This window comes from Nelumbo nucifera, chromosome 7 (genome assembly GCF_055504915.1).
Source record: "Nelumbo nucifera cultivar China Antique chromosome 7, China Antique-T2T, whole genome shotgun sequence".
Lineage (NCBI taxonomy): Eukaryota > Viridiplantae > Streptophyta > Magnoliopsida > Proteales > Nelumbonaceae > Nelumbo > Nelumbo nucifera.
The window spans coordinates 1,791,869-1,797,119 of record NC_142655.1 but is presented as its reverse complement, the minus strand read 5'-3'; the positions used below and the strand labels follow the sequence as shown (position 1 = coordinate 1,797,119).

At 37.0% G+C, this 5,251-nt stretch overlaps 1 long non-coding RNA gene across 1 annotated transcript; it reads right to left on the bottom strand.

Annotated features, from left to right (window-relative positions):
* Positions 1–4,055: 4,055 nt before the first annotated feature.
* LOC104597640 (uncharacterized) lies at positions 4,056–5,251 on the bottom strand. The gene is made up of 2 exons (XR_735225.3): positions 4,882–5,251; positions 4,056–4,773 (listed from the first exon to the last, which is right to left on the bottom strand). It is a non-coding gene; the product is annotated as an uncharacterized LOC104597640 (long non-coding RNA).

Below are 5,251 nucleotides of genomic sequence, written 5' to 3'. Positions count from 1 at the left end.
TTGAAGTCTGTTCTGTTTAAGTCAACTTTTCTTCATGATCATGATGATGTTCGATCACAGTTGATACTTAATTGTGACAAATCTATTGGAACGTAATGGAGTAGTAGAGATCGATATCAAATTAAAGCTTCACAATACAACTTCATTCCAACCCAAAGTTTTTTACATAGAAAAGAGAACATTTATTATCTGATAGAAGATTACCTAGAGCTTTTGCAGAGGCAAACTAGAAGTAGATAGAGTTCTCTTAAAATAGTGGAAAGTTTGGAAAGGGATAGAGCACCAAGTCCACACAGATGGCTAGAAACTAGCTAATTAGTAGAGCTATATATATATATATATATATATCTAACTGTGTCTAATTATATATAGAGGAGCACACAACATATATATAAGTCCACCATGCATTATATATGCATATAGCAACTAGCTTTATAGGGGCCTTTCTCTTGTGTTCGGCCATGAGAAGTCTCTGGTCTGAGAAAGAGAAAGGGTCCCTTCTCTCTGCAGGATGTATATTAATATTGATGGGTTCGGCCCAGTTGATCGCCGCGCTTTTGGATGTGTGGTTGGGACTTGTGAGCATCCTTGCTGCTGGTCTGAGGATCAGAGACAGGATTAATGTTCTTGTTTATCTCCTTGTCAATTTGTTCATGGTTGATTTGAGGAACTTTGCCTGGATTTCGTTTCGGTTTCTGTGTCTTCTGGAGAAGAATGTCAGCGTGAAGATAGGAAATGGATTTGGGCTGTGGAACAATCATTTTGCTCCCAGAAGTAGAGCTTGCAGGTCTTGTCGGCGATTTCTTAAGTGCAGCTGCCTTGAGAACAACATTATTGATCTGAGAAGGAGGGATTCTGCAGCTTCTGCTTCTGGGTTTCCAGATGCCATTTCCGCTGTGAAATAAAATTAATGAAACCAATTTTGTGAGATTAAGATAGATATGTGACGACACACATTAATTAGAAGGATATATTACTTGATGAATGAAATGAGTATATAAAAAGAAAATCTAGAGAACAGCATTAATAGTAAAGCAAAATGAACTACTCACGTAGCAGTTTTGATCTGTTGATTGTTGGGATTCATCAGGTGGAGCATTTGAGAGGAGTTGTTGGTGATAACCAATGGAGCCATTATTATATTGATGAAACTAAATAAAACGAGAGAGATCACAGGAGTGATGTGTGCACAATTGCTGTGCTAAGTAGTAGTAGTCTTGCTGTATATTTCTCAGCTGGGACTTGGGAATTGAAGAGCATATACGCTTGCATGGTTATAAATAAGATGGATTATTCCTACTGGTTAATGAAAGGCACTCCATCATCAATCCTGGAGTTCATTTTACAATAACCAATGGTAAGAAGCCATGTATATATATATATATATATATATTTCGCTCAATTCCTTTCAACTTTTTTAAATTGTGAAAGTTGATGGGTTTGACCCATAATGGGATAGCTTAATTTTAATTATCAATATATATAATATCACAATGGAGTTTGGCTTTGGTCCGGGCAAAAGCCGGTTTGAGCAGTCTTAAATTTACAGCCTTGCATTGAGAATATCTCCCTTTCTTAGAGAGATATTTTCAATGCAAGGTTGAAAAAGGCCGTTGGAACGGTGTGGGTATGGACTTGTCCTGACGGAAGCTGATTTCATGACGAGTTCAACTATGCTGTAAATTTTGATGAGCTTTGGTTATTTAGAGAGTGAGTATGGAATTCACCCACATGTACAGCTTAGGATATTTCCAATACACACACAGTTGGAATGTGGTGTAGGGCGTCAATGTGATCTCGTATGTGTGGGAAATCCGGTCACGGTCAAAACTAGTGTACCATATGTAATTTACAAATAATTCACAACTGATGTATGGTTCATAGAGATTGTATTTAGGATGGGGTGAAGTTTAATCATTCTTGTCAATGAGATTCCTCATATATGGTGATACGAGAAAATACACATACATACATACATACATACACAATTGTTCATCATGCCTGAAAGTCACACTAAAATGAATGTGGAATAATGTTCAGACCACTATTTCTACAAATTAATTAAAAATTCACCTGGATTGGCTGCAAGCAGTATTCATTTCTCCAAATTCGAATGGGAATTCGATCTGATCGACTAAGGGTGATCTTAATATGAATCTCGTACAAGTTATTTTCAATTCATTTTATTTATTTTATACAATCAAAGTTATTAATAATATTTAATATTTTGATTTTTTTTGTTTAATTTATTAACACCACTCAACATCCAATTGTAATTCAATTTTGATGCAAAGTTGATAAATACAGCGCCATAGGATCTAATTTGAATTAGAAGATAAAAGAATCAAATTTTGATTTACATTGATTCGATTTGATCCATTTAATTTGCAACCTTAGCTCTTAATGTGGCCATGGGTCTTCAATCATTCTGATTAACACTGTTAATGGCTTTTGTGAAAAAGAAGGGATCCATCTCCCTAGCTAGCTGCATGCATGGCCATACAGCCAGCCTGCCAGAGAAATCTTGTTCTACCCCTTCGGATTGAGACAAGTGTCTCAATGATCATGGTTTTAAATCACATGATCACTCAGTCCATTCTAAGTCAAACATTCTCTTGCTGACTTAGTTAAAGGCTGAAATGGATCCAACTTAGACCCAATAACCACCCTGTGAACAAGTCAAAAATAGTTTATAGAAAACAAATTTATTTTTACTAGAAAATAAATAATAACATATAACGAAAACTATAATTAGTGTGTATTGTAGTGTATTCACAGGGATGATATCATTAAGCTACTCCATCAACATGTGGCTTTTCACATGGCCAGTGGATTCTCCTACACGTTGAGTATTCCAAATCGAGGGCCTATGGCCACCCGTTCCAACAATCTGCGCAATAATACATCATCGAGGATCATGATTCATGGTTTATAATTTATTAGCAGATCTTTTCTACATACAGTGAAAAAAAAAAGAGAAAAATTAATTAAGCTGCCTTTGGCAACCAAACACAAAAGACAAGTGAGTGAGTGGCGTTTGGTAAATGAAACGGAGAAAACAACAAAAACTTTATTGACCCACATGCATAAAATTGCACCGTGATTCATGAGTCAAGTCTTTTGATGCTAGCAATAATTGCAACAAGAACAGTTGTAGCGCAATAATACACCCGGTGAACCATGCATTCTTAATGGAGAGAACTGAATCAAGGCGATCAAGATTTACAGTCTCAAGAACAAGGGTGTCACAGTAAGCAGGAGCCGATAGAGTCGATCAAGTACGGTGATGTGTTTGTTGTCTCTGGTGAACTTGTGGAGAAGTCCTTGACACTTAAGATGCAAACTGTATAGTATGGATAAGCGTGCTGATAAAATAAATTAAAAAAATAATAATAATAATTTAGGTATCTGATAAAATAAATGAGAATCTTTTTTGAAGTCAATTGATGCAACGCTAATGGAGGGGGGCCTTTGTCTAATGGCCGAAGTGCAGGGAGTGTTTATTGCAAAAAAAAAAAAAAGTGCAGGGGGTCTTTATTAAATTTGTTAACGCCTTAACGGGGTTGATGCTGAAAATAAAACTACGAAGTTTCTCATTTGAGATCATATGGGTTGACAACAACAAATATCAAATTTGTTAAAATAACCATTCTAAGGCACAATTCATTTTCAAGGTGTTCTCAAGATGAACTCTGTTGAAATAAAATTGAGAGAAATTACATATGTGTATGAATTAGGATTTTAGAAAAACTAAATTAAAAAAAAAAAGGAAAAATGATCTCCTTAAATAGCATAAGGGTAATTTGAGGTGTTAGAAAGGTTTAATAAAATATTCCATGAAATTAATTAGCAAAATGCTAACAACAGGGGCAAAGTGCTGGAATATAGAAATTTAGGAGGTCCGTCTTGCAAAACAAAATTCGTGTGGTAAGTGTTACTAATTACTATGCCCTAAGGAAATATTGTTATTGCTAATAATAGTGTGAGCTTGGGCCAGCTCCCAGTTGGGCTGGGCCTTAGATTGCATCTTTTTCCGTAGGAGAGGGGCCCATGCATAGTAAAAGAGATGGCGCTTAATTTCTTTATATAGCAGTAATTAATTAAGCCTGCATGCATGCATGCAGTAACAACTAACAAATACAGACACACAAACACAGTATCTAGCTAGCTACAGCCCAGAAGTAGAGTTGTCTTAATACAGATAGTGGAAATTAAGTTGAAGAGGTAAAGCACCAAATAAGTAGACAGAAATTAAGCTAGATAATATAATTAAGCAAGAGATACGTAGTAGATGAGAATGAGATCGGTGGTCTGATCAGACAAATTCCCTTCGCCCTAGATGCATGGATGCATGTTAATTAAGTTGGGAGCATCGACTTTATCGCTAGCTAGCTGGTGTGAGGATATTATCTCTGCGTTGGTGTATCCTTGGGAACCATGTCGATCTGCTGATGAGACTCTTTGCTGCCAATTTCTCTAGTTGGCAAATTCTTGGGTTTGGTAGTACTTTTGGGATTAGCGTCGGTCTGAGGAGTGGAGCCTCTATTTTTCGACGGTTTCTGTGCCTTGTTGAGAAGAAGATCAGCCTGAAGATAGTAAATTATGGATTTGGGCTGCTCTGGAACACTCATGTTGCTCCGAGAAGGAGAGCTTGCAAGAGTTGTCGACGATTTCTGAAGCGCAGCTGCCTTGAAATAAATAACATTGATCTCAGAAGGAGGGCTTCCGCTTCCGCTTCCGCTTCTGCTTCTGGGTTTCCAGATGTCAATTCCTCTGTGAAATCAACGAAAACAATTTAGTGAGATTGAAATATATGGCACACATTAACTAGAAAAATCACTTAAAATAAATAAAAGAAGAGAACAGTTTTAGGAAACCTACCCAAATGAATTACTTACGTAGCTGTCCGCTTCATCAAGTGGAGCAGCGTTTGAGAGGAGTTCTTGGTGATCACCAATTGAGCCATTATTGATGAAAGTAGAGAGAGAGAAGTGATGAGTGCACAATATATAACTGTGCTAAGGCTTGCTGTATATTTGTCAGTTATTGGGACTTGAGAAGGGCATATACATGCATGTTTATAAATAAGATGGATTCCTTCACAAATCACAAATCAACTGGTGAATGAATTTTAATTTCGTTGTTTAGTGGGAGATCCGGTCACGGTCAGAGGTGGTGCGCGGTCACCAGTTGGGCCATTGATGAAAGGGAGAGAGCAGCGGTCATGTGTGCACAACTACAACTGCTGTAC